General features: G+C 32.6%; 1 long non-coding RNA gene across 1 annotated transcript; it reads right to left on the bottom strand.

The window, feature by feature from the left end:
* Positions 1 to 1,860: 1,860 nt before the first annotated feature.
* Positions 1,861 to 2,997, bottom strand: LOC128281557 (uncharacterized). Its single transcript, XR_008271788.1, has 2 exons — positions 2,882 to 2,997; positions 1,861 to 2,087 (listed from the first exon to the last, which is right to left on the bottom strand). It is a non-coding gene; the product is annotated as an uncharacterized LOC128281557 (long non-coding RNA).
* Between the last annotated feature and the right edge of the window lie 19,086 nt (positions 2,998 to 22,083).

Genomic DNA, 22,083 nt, shown 5'->3' with positions numbered 1-22,083 from the left:
TTATAGTTGAGCCTTCCCAATATCAACGGTACAGATCGAAATACATCAATGGCTAAGATCTAAAGCTATCAAGATATCAAATCTCTAAGATTACAAAATTGTATCTTTTAAATATTACATTAAATTCTAGGATCGCATATCTTTGAAGATCCCCTTCCATATTTGCCAAGCATATCTTTGAAGACTACTTTCCATATTTGCCAAGCTCCGGAGATGGGCTTTCAATCTCTCCAAGCACTGGACCAATCTGATTGGGCCAAATGACCTCCCTCAAAAGCGATAAATCGCACAAGTCCGTCATGGTTGCAAGTTTCCCTTCGCAACCTATGACATTCTCCCCCACTTGTTCTAGCGACGCCCTCGTCGCGTCCCCCTTATGGAACTGGGCTATCTTCTCTTGGAATTGCCATAATGCCTCGGCAGGTTCCCAACTTGCTTCGCTATCAGGTAGTCCTTTCTATCGTACCAAGTATTCATGTCGTGGCCGATGATACCTTCGTCTCACCACACGATCTGCCTCAATGTTTTCAACTTCTCGGTCATAAGAGACCTTTACCCTCATTGGTGCTCGTTCTGACTTGCCTCGATTTGGATCCTCTTGATCCTCATGTTATGGCTTGAGCATACTTACATGGAATACTAGGTGGAGCTTCAGCTTTGCTGGCAACTCAAGTTTGTAGGCCACCTTGCCTACCCTCTTCAAAACCTTAAAAGGCCCCTCATACCTTCGCACAAGCCCCTTGTGCAAACCCGTATATCGCAACATGAGGTGTAGTTTGACAAGGACTGAGTCCCTCACCTGAAACTGCACATCTCTTCGATTCTGATCGGCCCACTTCTTGTTGCGCTTACTTGCTTTGTGTAAGCAAGCCCTAGCCAAGTCATTCTTTTCTTGCCAATCCTTCGCAAATCGATACGCAGCAGGGTTTGGTCCTGTATAACGGGTTGCAACAGCGTTGGGTGTGAGTGGCTATTGGCCCGTCACTATCTCGAACGGACTTTGGTTTGTTGCCCCACTTCGCTGCAAGTTGTATGAAAATTGGGCAACATCCAACAACTTGGGCCAATCCCTTTGCGTGGCACTCACATAGTGTCGAAGATATGTCTCCAACAATGTATTCACTCGTTCAGTTTGCTCATCAGTTTGTGGATGCATGCTTGTGGAGAAGTTCAAGTCCGAGCCTATTGACTTGAACAGCTCTATCCAGAACTGGCCCGTAAATCTCCCATCTCGATCACTGATAATAGACAGTGGCACTCCCCAATATTTTACCACGTGTCTAAGAAATAAGTGAGCTGCCTCCTCCGCATGGCACTCCTTGGTAGCAGGAATAAACGTCGCATACTTTGAAAACCTGTCTACCACAACAAGAATACTTATAAATCCGTCAGACTTAGGAAAACCCACAAAAAAAAACCATGGATACACTCTCCCATGGCCTTTCCGGAATGGGCAAGGGTTGTAGCAAGCCGGCGGGACTCTTTAACTCAACCTTGTCTTGTTGGCATACTAGACAAGTCTTCACATAGGTCTCCACATCTTCACCCATGTGAGGCCAATAGTATCGATCCTCCAAAAGGGCCAAGGTACGGTGCATTCCCGGATGGCCCACCCATCGTGAGTCATGGCATTCTTTCATTACTTCCTTGCGCAATTTCCCATAATGAGGCACATAGAGGTGGTGCCCATGAGTGTTGTAATACCCCTACCCGTATTCATTGCCGGAATAGGGTACGAGGCATTACCGGAGTTTACGAATTAAATATTTTTTTATTCAATATAGCCCCTTTATAAATATCTAACCTTCCCTGCAATATTAAATCGAGACCAATCCACATCAACCAAATCAGTTCAACATATTTTTATGATAGATTCATGCATTTATATAAGATAACGTCATCACATATCTATAACCAGGTTTGTTAACCATACTAATGGCTAACTTTACATTCATTTCACGTTAACATTTACTTTGTTAGCTTATACATGCCATTTATTTCCAAAATAAAGTTTCTTTATATACCGAAATCCTGAGGTTGACAGTGTGATGTGTCTCCGACCAAATCCGACCTCCGAGCTCTGGACACTACAAAACAGGGAAAAAGGAAATGGGGTAAGCACTTTGTGCTTAGTAAGCTCATGTAACAAGAATTATACTTACCTAATATTTTCAATACAATACAATAAACATCCATATATCCATTCAATGCATTATTACCCTAATATGCACAAACTCAACATTCAAGTTAGTACAATAATTTCCATGTACCAATAATATATACTATGATTGATGAGCTCGTCAATACCATGATTTCCATTTCCTTGTTATTTTTCCATATTTATCCCGTTGAATTTCTTGGAATTTTCGATGGATTTTCAGAGGTACACTTTTAGTGTACAATTCGGTCTGTCAATTCATATTCATGTGCGACATTTCCATTTCGAGAGCACACTCATGAACCTCAACCTTGCAATGGATTACCAATCCAGCTAAATCCTGTAATATAAACTCATAAAGTATTGTTTGGATTACCACCAAAGCTAAATCCTCGCAACGACAATTACTCTAATGAGCTTGGATCCGAATTACCGATTCAGCTAAATTCAGACCTAATTCGGATTACCCGTCCGGCTAAATCCATTTTACACATATTCTTGGAGGGCTATATCAGATAGGATCACCCGTCCTGCTAGATCCTTTTACCGTCAATTCCTTTTCGAGATCCATCGAATTTTCCTTTCATTCAAACGGATTTATTCCCATTTTATCAAATATATCAATGTTTCATAAATTTTCATATAATGAACATTCAAATCATATTCATATAAAAAATATGCATTTCAAGCATTTAAGAATATAATTCAAGTACACGAACTTACCTTGATACTTGTTTGTAAACAGTAAAAATCTACTAATCCCGAACTTTTTCCTTTCCTCGATCTAGCTTCATATTTGAATCTTCTGGATCTAAATAAATAAATTTAATTATCAATTTAATACATTTCATGTTCATATGCAACATTCTCTATAATTCAACTATTATTTATAATTTATTCAAAGCTGTCTACTTGAGTCATAGTCACTAAATTATTTATAACTTGAGCTACGAAACTCAAAATTAAGATCTGTTAATTTTCCCTGAAACTAGACTCATATATATTTTTACCATAAAATTTTCAGAATTTTTGGTTTAGCCAATCAGTACATTTTATTCTTCAAATTCATCCCTGTTCTGCTGTCTAACAGTTCTGACCCTTCTTCACTAAAAATAAATTATCTCTTTATACAGAATTCAAATGATGTTCTCGTTTGTTTCTATTAAAAAATAGACTCATTCAGAATTCTAGACATATAAATTTAAGTCCCTAATTATTTTTATTCAATTTTTTTATAATTTTTCAAAGTCAGAACAGGGGAACCCGAATTCATTCTGACCTTGTCTCACAAAATTCATTATATCTCAAAATTTACAAATCCATTCCTTACAATATTTCCTCTATGAGAAACTAGACTCAATAAGCTTTAATTTAATATTTTGTTCATCTTCTAATTCGATTCCTACATTTTTTGGTGATTTTTCAAAGTTAGTCTACTGCTGCTGTCCAAACTGTTTTAGTACAAGCTGTTTATTACCATCTTTCCCCTAAGCTTTTAATAAATGATAATTTCGTCCCTACTCAATTAGCCTCTCAATTGACTGATTTTTCTCAATTAACATTTTATACTATCACCTTAAACTAGTTTACAACCTTTAGGAATCAGAATTTCAGCAATAGACTTTAATTCCAAACATTTTCACAATTAGGTCCTAAAAATCAATTTTCATTGAAATTGCCTAATAAAATCATCTCATAAACAAATTAAAGTTTTAATTTCATTCTATTTCATCATAAAATTACATCACTCAACCATGGTGACTTTCAATTTCATCCATGAAATCAAAAACTAATGAATTTAATAGTAGGACCTAGTTGTAAAAGTCTTAGAAACACAAAAACTACAAGAAAAAGGCAAGGATTAACTCACTTGGTGCAAAAATTATGAAATACCAGCTTATAGAACCCTCCTATGGCGTTATTATCTGCTGGAATTGAAGAGAAATGAAGAGAAATCTAGATATTTCCTATTTAGTCCTAGTTTTATTTAGTTAATTTTGCAATATTCCAATTTTACCCTTAATTTATCAATTTTTCTGCTGATTTCATACCCTTGCCGTCTAGCCCAAATAAATTTTGGGTCTAATTGCATTTTAAATCCTTTCTCATTAGACTCTTAAGCTAGTTAATCACTCTAGCAACTTTTACACCTATTACAATTTAGTCCTTTTCATTTAATTGACTACCCAAACATTAAAATTTCCTAACGAAATTTTAATACCACATTAATAACATTTCATAAATATTTATAAAATTATTTTCGACTCAGTTTTACGAGATAGAGGTCCCGATACCTTATTTTACCCAATTTCTTCAATAATTTCTTTTTCTAACTAATCACTAAATCGATAAAATTTTCCTATCAATATTTTCATACGATTTTCCTATCATATCAATTTTCAAGCAAAAATATTGAAATAAATTTCTCTTTAAATCGGATCTATGGTTACGAAACCATTGTTCCAATAACCTTAAATTTAGGCCATTACAAGTGTATAGTAATTCCCCATCAAGCCAAAATCTCCTCATTTTCCCCTCATTGGCCAGCTCAACTAAGCTTTTGGCTGTGGGGTCATGGGACAACCCTTCTTGAATGCGTTCCAATAGGGACCCATCGGGTTGAGAGTGCATCAGCCACCATGTTGGCACTTCCTGGCTTGTATTCCATTGTGAAATCAAACTCCGCTAGAAAAACCTGCCAACGAGCCTGTTTGGGAGACAACTTTTTCTGGGTTAGAAAATAACTGTTGGCAACATTATCGGTAAGGACCATGAACCTGGAACCTAGTAAGTAATGCCTCCATGTGCGCAAGCAATGCACCACAGCGGTCATTTCCTTCTCTTGGACCGTATATCTCCGTTCTGTCTCATTAAGCTTTCGACTCTCGAAAGCAATGGGATGACCCTCTTGCATCAATACTCCCCCAATGGCATAATCGGACGCATCTGTGCATACTTCATAAGGCTTCGAGTAATTCGGTAAGGCAAGTACGGGCTCACTTGTCATTACTTGTTTCAATTGATTGAAGGCCCTCTCACACTGTGGGTTTCAATCCCATACCTTACCCTTTTTCAACATGTCCGTCAAGGATGCGGTCATTCTAGAGTAGCCTTCGATAAAGCGTCTATAGTAGTTTGCCAACCCAAGGAAAGATCTCAACTCTGTCACCTTGGTTGGAGCCTCCCACTCACCAATGGTCCGAACCTTGCTTTCATCCATCCGGATCTTGCCACCTCCCACAATGTGGCCTAGGAATGGCACCTCTCGTTGAGCAAGGTGCATTTATCCTCTTTGATGAACAACTCATTTTCCCTCAAAGTTTGGAACACCTCTCTCAAATGTTTCACATGTTCATCGAGTGATTTACTGTACACCACAATATCGTCAAGGTAAACAACCACGAAACGATCAAGGAAAGGTTGAAGTACCTTATTCATCAAGGTGCAGAACGTAGCTGGGGCATTCGTGAGTCCGAATGGCATCACCAAAAACTCATACGAGCCATACCGCGTCACATAAGTTGTCTTTGGATCGTCTCCTTCGGCTATCCGAACTTGATGATACCCTGATCTCAAGTCCAACTTGGTAAACTATCTCGCACTACCAAGCTGGTCGAACAAGTCTGCAATGAGGGGAATAGGGTACCTATTCCTCATGGTGATCTTATTTAGGGCCCGATAATCAATACACATCCGTAATGACCCATCATGTTTCTTTTGAAATAGCACCGGTGCACCATACGGATATTTAGATGGCCTAATGAATCCCGCATCTAGAAGCTCCTTTAATTATTTCTGTAATTCCTCCAATTCTGGTGGGGACATACGATATGGGGCCCTAGCTGACGGCACCATGTTGGACACCAATTCGATCCTATGATCCACCTCCCTCTTAGGTGGAAAATTCTTTGGCAACTTTGCAGGCATCATATCTCGAAAGGATTGTAATACTTGGTCCACTTCCTTAGGGATCTCACTCACGGTCCTACTGGTTTCCTCAATCTTCAAAGTGGCTAAGTAGGAGACTTCATCTCTACGTACTCCCTTAGCAAATTGGATTGCAGACAATGTTTTCCCTTCTAGGCTCCCCTTTCTTGTCAATCTCACCATACATTGATGGTTCGAATCCGAAATCACCATGAAATTACCGGAAGGAAAAATCATCGCATTCACCCGATCAAGAAAACTCAATCCAACTACAAAATCATAGTCATCAAGTGGTATTACCTTGATGGATGCTGTACCGGTCCAATCGCCAAATTGGAGTTTTACTCCCTTTGCAACCCCCTTGATTGGAACACTTTCTGAATTCACTGTTTTAATCTGACCCGGCTCATTTTCAATCTTGAGGCCAAGTTTATGCGCAGCCCCTTCGGACATGAATAAACCAGACGCACCTGTGTCGACAAGTGCATTCAACTTTTTGCCAGCTACCATGATGTCCGCAAACATCAGCTCATGACTCATCTTGTCTTCAACACCCCCTAATATTGAACCAAGATTGTTATCCTCCACATCGAACTCTGCTTTTGCTTTCACAGCGGAGAGCGCCGCCTTTTTTGGACAATCCTTAATCATGTGTGGTCCATCACAATGAAAACACCTTATAGGCCCACTCTTCCTTTTGTACTAAGGCTTCTTACCGTTGTCATTTCTAGGGGGCCTTTCTTTGTCTCCCCTACTATTTCCCTTTGGCTGGGACTTAGGCATAAAAGACTCAGGCCTGTCTTTCTTCCCACCAAATTCAGCTAACGATTCTGCTACAGACATGGCCTTGGTAAGTTCTTGGACTCCTCGGCATTGCAACTCTTACTTCGCCCATGGTTTCAACCTATTCATGAAAGAAAACAATGCCTCTTTCTCACCCATATCAGAAATTTGAAGTATGAGTTCGCTAAACTCCTGCACATACTCCCTCACAGTGCCTTGTTGCGAAAGCCGATTTAACTTTGCTTGAGCTTCATCCTCGGCATACTCGAGGTAAAACTGCGCTTTGAACTCGTATTGAAACTCCTTCCAAGTTTCAATTTCTGTCCCACCACGTCTCACATCGGTGGACCTACGACGCCACCACAATAAGGCAATGTCAGTAAGATACATAGCAGCAGTAATTACCTTAGTGGCATCATCAGCAATGCCCTTGGCACGAAAGTATTGCTCGACTCCCCACAGAAAATTGTCCACTTCTCTTGTTGACCTTTTTCCCTTAAACTCCTTTGGCTTGAGAACATCCACGCTGGGCTTGGGTGTGACAGCAGCCAACCCTCCATTGCCCAAAGTAACCTTGTAGATTGTGAGTTCACCCTTGAGCTCCGCAATCTCCTCTTTCAAGGCCGTCAAAATAGCCTCCATGGCATCAGTCTTACCAACCATCATAGTCTCAATGGCATCATCCCTACTCGTCATCTTCTCAATGTTATCCAACACATAATCTTTGAGTTGCTCTTGCATAGACTGTAACCCATCATTGACTTTATCATCGATATCATCAACCCTCTCCTTGACATCCCCCACGGATTCTTCAAGAGTGACGAATCGATCTTCCAAAGCCGACAGTATGTCCCTCGAACGGCTAGCTTTCCTAGCCCTCCCACGAGTCTCCATTCCATCAACATTCTCAGCAGCTTCTTTCGACATCGTTCAACGGTGCCTTCGAACGCTAGCTCTGATACCAACTGTCACGGACTTAGAGTTTTCCCAAGCAATCCGTGCGGCCTTAAGCGTTCCTCCGCTCGAAAACGCCTAAGTCAGCCTATCTCGCAACAATTGAGGATTCAATGGAACTCCTCTCAAGAACGCACGAAGAACAGCAGAAGAACGAAGTAAGAACGATCTCAAAAGATGAACAAAATCCACAGAAAAATAAGAACACTTGAGAGAAAAGTTTGAGTGAATGCTCTCAAAATTCTATTAATCACTGAATGAATACAATAAAGGGGAGAGGCTTCTATTTATAGTTGAGCCTTCCCAATATCAATGGAACAGATCAAAATACATCAATGGCTAAGATCTAAAGCTATCAAGATATCAAATCTCTAAGATTACAGAATCGTATCTTTTAAAGATTACATTAAAGTCTAGGATCGCATATCTTTGAAGATCCCCTTCCATTTTTGCCAAGCATATCTTTGAAGATTACTTTCCATATTTGCCAAGCTCCGAAGATGGGTTTTCAATCTCTCCAAGCACTAGACCAATCTGATTGGGCTAAATGACCTTCCTCAAAAGCGATAAATCGCACAAGTCCGTCATGGTACTTTCTCCTGCATTGACAACAATATACATACCAATCAAACTAATATTCAATTGACAAACAAATAATATATTTAAACAAATTTGAATAATCGGAATGGAAAGCAATTAATATTTAGTTGCCATCTCTAGCTCATGGTATTATTTTTCTCCCCAAAGGAGTTTGGTTAAATTGGATTTTGGCAACCTTTAATATTTGTTCAGAAAACACTATTGTTTCAAAGGACATTTTCTTGACTTTTCTAGTATAATAAATTTTTTTTAATAAATTAGTTAAGCGAACAAAGTGATAATTATTCTTATTTTTAATATTTTTCATGTTGGATCTATGTTTAGGATTCATTGCTGCCCTTTATAATAATATCGCCTTAAAGTGTGAATTTACGTTCTATCATTAAGAATGTAATATGTCTTACAACTGTACTCCAACATTGATTGACATAAAAGTTAGCCATGAAATTATTAGATTCTAATCTACTAGAAAATTTAAGAAAAGGACATATAATCCTTATTTAAAAATAAGAACTAACAAAATAGATAAAATATGTGAGAATCTCTTAATTCGTTTATAAAATTAAAGAATTTCATCATTGATGTGAAAAAATAAGTCATATTACTGTTTTGTTTTATAAAGTGAAAAGAAAATTAAAAGAAAAATATATAATTTTGGATTAGCATATATTTTCTCTTATTTTCTCATATCTCATCGTTCCAATTTGAAAGAATTGATTTTTATGCTTTAAGATAAAAATTATAATTTCTCTTATTTTCTTTCCTTTCACTTTTCTTTCCTACTAAGCACATCCAAAATTTTATCCAGCAATATAATCCATATAGAGAGATCTTTTCCTTGTCCATTGAACTTGAGAAAGTAGTGCTCAAGTCTTCAGTTGACATAAATATTGGATTCAATTCTACTAAAACTCTTACCCTTACCCGTTATAAAAAACTTTCTTCCTTCAGTTGTGGGAATGGATTGCTCTTAAATATCTAAAACCAAAAGCCTACAGTCTTCACATAGAACTATTGAGTCCATGATTTTCTAGGGTTCATTCCAACTACAGTTTGGGGATTGGGTTTTTGATAAGATTTGGGGTATTATAAGAAGAGCATGAACAAAACACTAAAGCAATGACCTAAATTGCTTAGAATTTAATCATAATATTGCCAAAGAATGGACCCCAATTATCTTAAAACCTCAGGTGCTAATGTCTCCTAGTAGGTTGATTTGTCCATTCAAGAACTCCAAAAATATATCACCCATACATGTCAAATGTGTGGCCTTTGTTTCATAGTTTTTTGAGTTGCTATAATTTAGTGGAACTTTAGTCACAGTCTCTTTAGCTACCATACATATTACATAGCACTTCCTTCATGAACTCCTAGGTTTTTCTCCTCACAAAATTTCTAGCTAGGTTCTACTTGTTATAGCAAGTTAGGGCCCAATGTTATTTTCATTAATGAAAGAGTAAAAAAGAAAAAAAGTCCCATGTGTTAGGATATAAAGAAAAAAAAAAACCCCAACAGTAGGTGTTGGCTTATTGACATAAACATTAAAATACTTCTTTCACTTTCAAGTAATTTTGAAGGATAAAGATATCGAGATTTCAACCTAAACAGGTTAAGAAGTATTTAGATAGAACTACCCAATGCTCAAAACTATCATTAGTACTCCACCCATAAATAAGAGGATAATGCGTTTTAGCATATTTAAACTCATATCCTCTTATATTGGCAAACAATATTCATACCAATCGAGCTAATACTCAATCCACAATTATCTAATAGAATCATATTCTATTAGACTAAAAGTATGCTTGGTAAACAACTGAAAATTTTCAAAATTTAACTTTTTTTCCAAGTGTTTGTTTGATAACTCATATCAACCATTTGCTTGATAAAAGAAATTTCAACTAGTGTACTATAACTTATCTTTTAATGCAAAATATGTTGTCACCATTAAAAATAAATATGAGTACGATTCTCTGACTTCACATTGGGTTGATTATTTATTTGTGTTAAATTATGAACTACAAATTTGAAGATTAAAATATACTTAAATTCTACTTTTGGTTTTAGAAATTTAGACTCTCTACTTTTTGGATTTATAAATTTAGGTCCAATTGTTAACACGAGTAAAATTCTTCTATTAAATTCACCGATGTGATATTTTGAAATTAAAAAATCACTTGTTAATCATGTAATAATAAAAATAAAATTGAAAATGTTTATATGGATTTTTTTCTTAAATACATTTATTAGAACTCGTCGTGATAAAATAATTTTTGTTGGAATATTATTCCTAAGAAAATTGAGATCGCATTTTGACTGAAATAATTAACAATATTAAATATTTAGACTAACTAATGACATTATAAAAGTAAAATGATCAAAATATATAAAAAATAAAGTATATAGATTAAATCTCAAGTTTCAATATAGTATAAAGTTGAAACTAAAGTTTCATATATATAATCATGCAATATTTTAATCTCAAAATTAATGATATAAAATACTTGGACTAATTAATAACATTATTAAAATACAGGGCCAAATTACATTCGAAATTAAAGTGTAAAAGTTAAATCTAAAATTTAGGCATAATAGAGGGACCAAAATTAAAATTTAATCATTTTTTCTAAAATTGCAAAATAAGAAGTAAGATCAATGCAAACCTAAAAGAAATAGGAAACCATGTGCCAATCTCTAAGACTTTTAGGGTATTGAAATTATATATAACCACATATTATTTTAATCAAATATTTAACGATATTAACTATTTGGGTTAATTAATAACATTATAAAAATATACGGACTAATTTATATTAAAAATTAAAGTATAGAGATTAAATATCAAATTTAAACATATTAGAGTGACCAAAACTGAAATTTAACCATTTTGATAAAAAAAAAAGAAGAGCATAATTTGGGATGCCACGTGTAAATAAAGGAAAGGATAAAAATAATATAATCTTAATAGAAGTAACATAAAAATAATCCAACTTATTTTCTATTAAGTGATCAGAGGTCTCTATTTACTTATCATTTTTTACTTTTTTGTAAAAAATTCTATCCAATAATTTTCATCGTTGATTATCAAACTTTTTTAAAAAATTAAATTACTAAAATATTGATTTTCAGTTAGATTTAATTTTTTTCAACACTATATCAAACACCACTTAAATTTTACTCAAAACTACCTAAAATTATGTAACGATCTGTGTTAAATTAATTTTCAAAATTCAATATTTGCAATAATCAAATTATATAATTATATTATATAATTAATTTTTATAATATATTTAAATAAAATTTATAATATAAATTTAATAAAAATTCGATGACTTATTTTTTATTTTACGAGAATAACATCTTAAACAACTTCTTAAGATATATATATTTATATAACTACGATAAATTTTATTTACATATCTTAATTTGTACATAATGGTAATTAAAACTTTTGTTAAACACCCACTAAACATGAGTTCATCCCATGTTACCCCTCCCTCTATCCTTTTTTATGTATATTGAAAATGGATAATCTCTTGTTATCCATCCTTGGATGAGAATATTAATTGCTGTTTTGATTTGGACCATCGGAATTCCATTCATGCGATGATGTTGGATGAAACTTTAATTTATCTTCACCGACTTTTGCTTAAAAAAAATACCAACAATCAAATTCATATGGTCCTTAAAAGGCAAATAATTAAGAGCAATTATGAATATGAAATCTGCCTCCCTAACTCAACATAATGAAAGGGATGAGAACCAATAGTTTTGCGACCTTTCATATCTTTATCAACAGCAAACCATCAATGCTAGTGCATGCTTCTCTTTTTCCTTTGATTTAACATGCAAAAAAACACACTTGACCCAACTGGTTTTTGGCATTTTTTAATTTTCGTTTTAAGAGCCCAAGATCCTCACATTAATGCTCAATCATTCTTAATATATCTATATCTATATATATTTTAATCAGAACAAATAATTATTATAGGTTTTAATCACATTTATTTTTTTTACATAATATTTAAAACTATTCGAAATTTCTCTCCAACCAATAAATAAGAGAATAATACGTTTCAACATACTCAAATCTACGTCCTCTTAGATTAACACAATCGAATATAATGAAATAATTAAGTTTAACTACGTACAAAAGCTATAATAAAAGCTAAACACTTACAAGTTAAGAAAAGTGAGTTCAATCATGGCGTGGACTGTTTATACTAGGCCACTAGTCCTATCAATTTTAGGCTTATCCTAAACATTTTATGTTGAATTTATATGTTCATATTCAAATTATGTTATGTGTTTTAAATATATTTTAAAACTAAAAAATATTGAAACTGTTAATTTAATTTAGGAATTTAATAATTAATAATGAACCAACTTTAACTATTTTAATCAAAGTCTAATCTAAATTAGCTAAAACAATCTATTTAATTGAAATCAATAAAACTGAAAAATTCATTTGCCTATAATCAATAGCGTGAGGCACCTCCATTTTGTAGCAAAAGTCTGAAAACAACCTTTGTAGCCTTAGGAATTTGGACCTACCATGTTAATACAACCATTCCTTTCTTGTATACATTAAAATTGTCAATGGGTGGAATCGGACCAAGTAAAAGAGTTAGGTCTGTTTTAGGCCCAGGTTAACTAAAAAATAATTTAAAATTTTGTCTAAATTGATCCGATCTACTCACATTAAAATTTTTATATAGAAATAAATTTAAAAAATATAATACATTAAATATACTAAAAACATTAAAATAAATGTTTCCCAATAAATGAGAAAATAAAAAATTATACTTAAATAACACTAAGATAAGTATAACTTAGCAAGAAATACCTTTAAAATAATAGGAAAATTAATAATAGAATAAGAGTTATACAATATTCAAACAATAACAATAAAATAGTAGAAATATAATAGCGAAATAATAGTAAAACAATGACATTAATAGTAAAAGAACAATAGTATTTTTTTTCAAATTCAGGCCATTTATTTTCAAATCTATTTTTAAACATATATTTTGCTCAAACTCTCTCATTTTTCGAGCAAACCTTCGAGCTGGGCCACAAGTCTAATATATATAAAATAATAAAAATTTAGATTGAAGGTGTTCATAAATCATATTAGATCAAATTAAAGATAAATTTCATAAATATTATAAATTTGAGTTAAAATCCAGCTCGATCTAGCCCTTTCAAATAACCCATTTTACTATTAAAAATAATAAAAATTATTTGTATTTAAATTTAATTATAAAAATGAATTAGATAATTTTTTTTTCATATTTTATATTATTTTTAAGCAATAAAATGGGTTTTTGAAGTTAAAAATTTAAACCCAAACAGGTCAGACCTCTCGGCCCATAAACATATGTTTGATTCAAAAGCTGAAAGCATTATTTTCTTTTTCTTTTTTTCTTTTTTGATGTGTTGAATCATAATTTTTAAGCCTGAACTATACAAATAGTCATTTAATTGTACTTGTATTTCTATTTTGGTTATTTAATTTTAAAATTTTTTGTTTTAGATACTAACGTTTAAGTTTGTTCTTGTTCTAGTCATCAATCTTTAAATTGATAACCAAAAATATTTTTTAACCGGTATAATAACACATTTAATCCTCAATACTTATTTATTTTATCTATTTTATCCTAATTTTAAATCATTCAATAGTTTAACCATTCACATTTCTAAATTCTATCAATTTTATCCTCAAACTTCCTAATCAAAACTTTCAACTTTTAAAATAGAGGCATTCCACATCTAGTAATTGTTTTATTTATGGTTGAAATTATCTAATTCGATACATAACCCTTTTTGTTTAGATTTTTAAGAAATTAGTGTTAAAATTAACTAAATACCATTAAAAATAATAGAAAATACAACTTTTAAAAATATGTAATATATAATAAAATAGATAAATAATTTAATGTTTGCAAAAATAAGTTTTCACTCGACTAGCATAATGTTAGTTTTTAATTAATCTAGTAAATGATTTGAATTTTTCAAAGTCATATTTTTAACTCTGGATTTAATTTTTAAATTCAATGAACAACTTCAAGTACTATTTCTATATACCTTGAAAGAAATATCATACTATTAAAAATCAGAATAAATTTAAAGTGTTTTTTAATGAGTATGTGACTAAATTTCAAATTTTAACACTATAATTTGACCATGGATATTTGAACATCATATTGATTCTAACATTTATCTTTACTAAATTAAAACATTTCAGTGAGTTGGTATTACAAGTCAACGGTATAATAACTCAATTGAGAATTAACTCAATTGAGAATTAATTAACAAATATTTTTATTCAAAAATAATAAAAATATTATGATAGTATTTTTAATTTTTATAAAATATATATAAAAATATTTAAACCCAAAATAAATCTAGGAACTTGAATTTCTAGCTCAGTCTCCTTTTTTTTCATTTTTTTTTTATTTTGCCTTTTCAAAATGCACACTTTGATTGGACTAGAGTGTATTAACTAATTTTCTTAAATATAAATGATTTTTTAAACCTCAAGTGATGACTTGATGATTAAGTGTGTTCACCACCCTAAGTATGGCCTGGGTTCAAGTCGCATTAGTCGCCGCATTTATTGTTTGGGCTTTGCCCTGTTATTGTAATTCACCAAAAAAATTTTATAAATGTCTTTTTTAAATACTACAAATTCCGTTACATGCGTATGCGTTTAGAGCACATATTTAATATACAAACAATGTGGGTGAAATAATTTGTACTAATTTGTAGTAAAGAGAATCTTTTATTAGTTTTTATTAGTTCACATCTCATCTTTTACAATTTTTTTTTAGTTTTTTAATTGTGATTGGTAGCAATTAAATTCTCCTATTAGTCTTGCACTATGCTAAAGTTGCAGATTTAGTCCATATTCTTTAATTGGATCATTCTTAATTTTTATACTTTTCAAATTTGAAATTTCAATCTTAATGCAAATGATAGCCGTTAAATCCATTAACTAGCTTTTTTGTGAGTAGCATATGTAAATAATAAACCACGTTGCATTACACATGTGATAGTATGCCTGCAACATCAGGTTTTAGACATAGAAAACTTAATGAATGTAACAACTATTGTTTGGTTAGGGCTAAAAATTTTAAAATTCAAAAATCACGAAGACTAAAAATGACCAAGTTAAAATATAAGGACTAAATCCACAATTTAGACATAGTATAATGACTAATAGCAGAATTTAATTGAAGTTTTAATACACCTATGCAAGAGGAAAGAAAAGGATAAAGAAACATTTAGTCCTAAGCTTGACAACTTTTCCCACCTGATTCTTGATTTTTTTTTGTCCACATTAGCCATGAACTTGGTAGCTTTCTCAATTTGGTCTCTGAACTTGAATTTCATTAATAATATGCCACTTTAAGATTATGCCATCTCATCACTTTTTTTAAAAAAAATATTTTTAATAATTTTTTATTTTTTAGATTTTATATAAAAAATTTAAATATTGAAGTGATAACATGACACAATTTTAAAGTGACAAACATTAACATAATCCAAGTCCATGGACTAAATTAAGGAAAATTACCAAAATTTGGGACTAATGTAGAATAAAAAATGAAGTTCAAGGACCAAGTTTAAAATTACTAAATTCAAAGACCATCCCAAAAAGAAAATAACTCAATTTTTGTATTATGTTTTAATGATGGTTTTGTTTTGTGTTGTTTATTATGTTGGTCATGAAATCCATTTTTAGTTTTACTCTTTTTTTTCCCCAACTAAGGATGCTTTAGAAATCAACATTTTTCAAATGGGCAAATTATACTACAAGTCATCTAATTATGCTTAAGTTTCTTTTTTGGTCATCTAACTATAAAATGTTACAATTCCATCACTTGTTAACTTTGTGACAAAAAAACGGCATGATAGTTCTATAGTTGGCATAACAAATATGATCATTATTTTAAAAAATAACCTCCAACATTTACAAATTATCTCAATTTGATCCTAACTTTAAAAAATTATAAAAAATTAAAATATAACTTTTATTAATATAAAGGCATAATTGTAAAAAATACTCTCAACGTTTATGAGTTTTTGTGTTTGAGCTTTTAACCTTTTTTGGGGGGGATTGACACCTTCAACATTATGATTTTTTTCAAAAATCAACCTAATTTTAATGGTAAACGTGAGCTGACTGTCAATCAAACTGTAGGTCAACGTAGCACGAGGTCATAGATGACGTCATCTATAAAAACAAAATTCTAGCTTTTTTGTTCTTCTTCTCTTTCTCTCTTCCTCTCTATATGTTGTCGTCGTTGTGTCCAACCATCGATTGATAAAATTTTCACATCGGCTTATTTATTATAGTGTTTGAGAGAGAAAAAATAGAGCCATAGATTTCTAATCCTTTTTTCCTTCTTTTTTTTCTACTAAATCTAGAAGTATTTAAGTTGATTTTCTTTTATTTTCGTTTTGGGTTCTCTTAAGAAGGCAAAACAGTAGAAATGAGGCTTTGTTGAGTGTTGCTTTCTCTTTGTTGGAGGTTTCAATTACATTTTTAGAAGAGCTAAGGGAGGCTGATTAGTGGATTTATGTCGACTGATTTTGACTTGGTTTTGGTATTTCCATGGATTGGACCTTAGAAGAGCAAGCTATACTCGAAAATGGGTTACAACAATGTGTCCTCTTTTTGCTTTTTCTTTATTTTTTTGGTTGCATAGAATTTTGGGTGTTTGATGAAATTGTCTTTTGTAAATAGACATAATTGTTGAAAATATCGGACCTTTACGCCACAATGATTTTCAAGTACGACGGCGAAGAAGATGTAGATAACTTCTTGCTCCTTCCTCTCTTCAAATGTCTTCCTAAAGATTTTGTCGGTGGCCCTACAAACTTTGACAACGATGATGATGCCAAAGATTTTGGGACCATGATCGTGAAATTTGATTGCGGACATAATGCTCGCGATCAATTGTCGCATTCGTTCAAGCCTCTAGCTGCAGCTATGGCGAGCCCAATGAGGGCTAGGAGAGATAGATTGGATGTTGATGATGATGATGGTGATGAAGAGGAGGAGGAGGAGGATGGAGATGGAGAAGGTTTTAGGACATTTGTGGTGAGATCGACGGTGAGGAGTGAGAGGGAAGGTGGCGATGGTGGTGGGGGTTGGGATGAGTGGAGAGAGCTTTTTGAAGTTGGAGATGGGCAGATTACGAGAGTAGAGGTAAAGAAATGAGAGAAGGGGTAGGCATATTTGAAATTGGTCAAGCATCTTTGACACGTCATCTACTTGTGATTAACTGACGGTCAACTCATGTTTCCAGTTAAAATTGGGCTAGTTTCTGGAAAAATCGTAACGTTAAGAGTGTCAATAAAAAAAAGTTAAGGACTCAAACTCAAAAACCCATTAGCGTTGAGGATATTTTTTACAATTATGCCTAATATAAATAAGTTCCTCTTTCTTGAGAGTGGATCATTAATTCATCCTGGTTTCTCTCTCTTTCTTTTAATATTATTTTAAGGTTTATTCTTTGATTATGAGGGTTTCTTGGCTTATTTTTCCTCGTCTATTCCTTTTCTTAATGCCATTTACTTCTACTTTGCTTGATAATAAAAGTTTACTTCTTGCTTCATATCTTCGATTATTTTTCTAGTAAGTGTTAAGCTTTAGTTCTCTTGCTTCCATTTTCCAAGATTTATTCTTTTTGGGTTTATTTAGTGGACCATTTATTGGAAGATTGCTTGAGGTTTGAGTTTATTAGTTTCTTGTTTCCTTTCTCTAGCTTATATCATTTCTTCATTTTTTTTCTCGTGTTTTTAGGGGTTAGGCTTTTATTTAATCAATATGCAATGGATTGTTTGGTTTAATCTATGTGCCTTCTCATGTCCTTTTTCACTCTTTGCCTCATCTTCCCTTTATTTTAGGTTTGTTTTAAATATTTTAAGGGCTTTGGTTAGCTATATTTTGTTAGGTATCTTTTGGTAATCCTTCACCTATGTTTATAGGTTTAGTTTTATTAGACATATGTTTAGTTTTTTGTAATTTAATTTAATTTTTGGGTTTTATTTAGTTTTTTTGCATAATGTTATATTGTGGATTTGATGGTTTGGAAAAAAAAATCCACATACCAAATTTTTATTGTCAACTAATGGTGTTAATACCAAGTGCCATAATAAAAACACATATTGATAGTTCAAATATCATATTGTACATTTTCAAATTATAGTTATTGTAACAGCCCAAATTCAGTGAAATCGGAATTGTGGTTTCAAGACCACAAATCTGAGTTCGAAAAATAAAATTATTTAAATTTCATAAAATGATAGGTATTATGATAGGAATATTGCATGAAATTTTTATCGAAAATTTTTATCAATTATGTGTCTAATTGCAAAAGGACTAAAATGAATAAAATGTCAAAGCTAAATTCTAAAAGTTATAAGAATTAAATAGTTATAGAATTAAAGGTGAGAAGTCCTTATATGGTAATTAGACCATTGATGAAAAATATGTAGATATTTTTTATGAGTCATCCATGGAAAAATTAAAAAGGTTAAGGTCTAAATTGGAAATTGAATTAAATAATGTATGATAAATGATTAAATAGAATTAAACCCATTTTATATCATCTTCTTCTTCATAAAGTACATGGAAACCCTGGGAGAGAGAAAGGAAATTTCTCAAGCTTGAATTGGTAAGTTCTATGTTCCATTTTTAGTGATTTTTAAATTTTTGAGATCGGGAATGCTTAATTTCTTTATTTGGGTGATTAAATTGAAAGAAAATAAAAGTTTAGAGAATTACCCATTGATGAATATGCTGTAAATTTAAAGTTTATGATAGGAAATGAAAGGTTATTGATAGAGAAATCACTTTTACAAAGTGATTTTTAGTGAAAACATGTGTAGGGACTAAATTGAAAAGTAGTGAAATTCTTGGAAAAATTATGAAATTTATGAAATACATGTGCTGTAAAAGTTATATTAGAATTTTGAATAAGCTTGGAATAAAGAGTAAATTGCATGAATTTCAATTTCCGAGTCTAGGGATGAAATTGGAATTAATTAAAAGTTTAGGGGAAAAATGGTACTTTTGCCTAAAATTTGAAATGGGCTTGATTGAATGTAAAGATTATAGAATTTATGATTAAATTTATTTATATAGATCTGGAAGTGTCGAACAAAGAAAAAGATCGAGGGAAAGAAAAAGTCTCGGATTAGTAAATACGATCAATTCTCAAGGTAAGTTCGTATAACTAAATTAAGCATGTAAATGTGTTGAATTGATTGTTGAATTACATACATCATGATTTGTAATTGGTATGTACATGAAATAAACCAATGTTGATTTGCAATTTACATGTAAATGATGAAATATTACATGAATCCATTTGAATATTGATTTCCGATTGGACAGGTGATTACCGTGTATATGAGATCCTGTATATGTTGCAGTAAAGGTTGTTTCGAAAGAATAATCCTTTGATCTCATCATGAAAAGGAATGTACCACTTGGAAAGGAAAAGCATACTTTGTGTATACCACTTGAAAAGGAAAGGGATACTCTGTGTATACCACTTGAAAAGGTTACGTGCACTTCGTGTGTACAAATTGAAAAGGGTATGTACACTTCGTGTGTACCACTTGAAAAGGGAATGTGCACTTCGGGTGTACAACTAGAAAGGAAAGGTCCATCGGAAATTCAAAGATTCAACGGAAATGTATTAACAAGTGAAAAAAGAAGAAATGACATGATGAGCTCATCTATGTGTAATAATGTTTTTGTACTAACCAATTTGGTTAAATGATTGTGTATAGACCATAATTGCTAGTCTGCTAAATTGATGGATAAATTGCCTTATGTATGATTTACTTGTTATATATATGAATGGTAAGTGTAGTTGCTTATACGAACTTACTATGTAACGCCCCGTACCCGAGACCGTCGCTGGAGTCGAACACGAGGTGTTAATAGACTTAATTCATTACTTAAACAGCTCAAACAATTTATTTTTAAAATTTTCAGTCAAGCTAGCAATCTGCGTCACAGTCGCTTAAAAATTCATATCTCGAGTTCCAAAACTTGAAATACAATTCCATAAATTTTCCCTAAAACTAGACTCATATATATATTTACTAATTTTTTTATAAAATTTTTGGTCAAGCAAATTAGTACAGTTTATTAGTTAAATTCTCCCCTATTTCAGAGTTTGACTGCTCTGACCTCTGTGTATTACGAATCAGATATCTCCCTGTACAGAGTTTCAATGACTATTCCGTTTCTTTCTAATAAAACTAGACTCAATAAGGAATCTGTACATATAAATAATGACTTCTAACTATCTTTGAAAAAATTATGGTGAATTTACAAAGTCAGAACAGGGGATCCAGAAATTGCTCTGGCCCTGTTTCACAAAAATTTAAACATCTCATAAAATATAGCTTATATACCTGTTTCGCTTCTTCCATATGAAAATAGACTCATCAAGATTCAATTCCATATATTATTCATCATCTAATTGTATCTCTACTATTTTTAGTGATTTTTCAAACTCACGTCACTGCTGCTGTCTGAATCTATTTTATGGTAAATTTTACCTATTTCATGGTTTCCATGGATTAGCTAGCAATTTACATTTAGCATACATAACACCAAATATGATCATGATTAGCCATTCCAATGGCTAATCATTACCAAGCATTTCCATACCACTCAATAACCATATCATAAGACCATATATACAAAATGATTATAATGCTATACATGCCATACTCAAAATATACAAGCCATTATGCCAAGATGGTATACGGATAGTGTGAGCGAGCCTCCGACCGTTCCCGATTTCCGAGCTGGCTTGTCAAAACTACAAGGAATGAAAAGGAGGGAGTAAGCATAAATGCTTAATAAGTTCACATGCAAATAGCAAGTAACATAACCATATAAGCAAACATAAAACATCATTTGCATAATCATCACCAAGACATTCATATCACATTTTCATTTATCATCTTACCATATTGTTGTTATATCGATTTTTCAACCCGAGGGTTAAGTACATACCTGTTCAAAGTATTCATTTCACAACACTTACCAATACGTCCCTTTCATCTCGAGTATTCCTCCATTTGAGTAGAATTTTACCCGTTGAACACATCGAATATAATTGGATACATGGAAAGTTTGCACATAAGTGCTACATATGTAGCCAAGCTACCATGTAACCCGCCCATAAGTGAACTCGGACTCAACTCAACGAGCTCGGGCGTTCGCATCCATAAGTGAACTCGGACTCAACTCAACGAGCTCGGATGCCTAGTTACATCTCTCGAACTAGGACTCAACTCAACGAGTTCAGACATTCGCATCCATAAGTGAACTCGGACTCAACTCAACGAGTTCGGATGCCCAAATATCCTAGTGACATGTCACTTGTATCCTAATCTATTCCTAAGGTTCAAACGGGTGTTTTCCTCGATCACACATCTTTGCCATCTTCCACGGAATATCGAAATTGATACGTCGGTGATAGTTCATACTCACCAAGTAATTCACATAATTACATATTATTCAACAATAACCACAAAGCATAATATTTCATGATAATAATCAGCATCATATCATATAAACAACATTAAATTGCTTAAAATGACAATTATGTTACTACATT

Source organism: Gossypium arboreum, chromosome 10 (assembly GCF_025698485.1).
Source record: "Gossypium arboreum isolate Shixiya-1 chromosome 10, ASM2569848v2, whole genome shotgun sequence".
Classification (NCBI taxonomy): Eukaryota; Viridiplantae; Streptophyta; class Magnoliopsida; order Malvales; family Malvaceae; genus Gossypium; species Gossypium arboreum.
The sequence above is the reverse complement of the archived record's forward strand: the minus strand, read 5'-3'. Positions and strand labels throughout refer to the sequence as shown.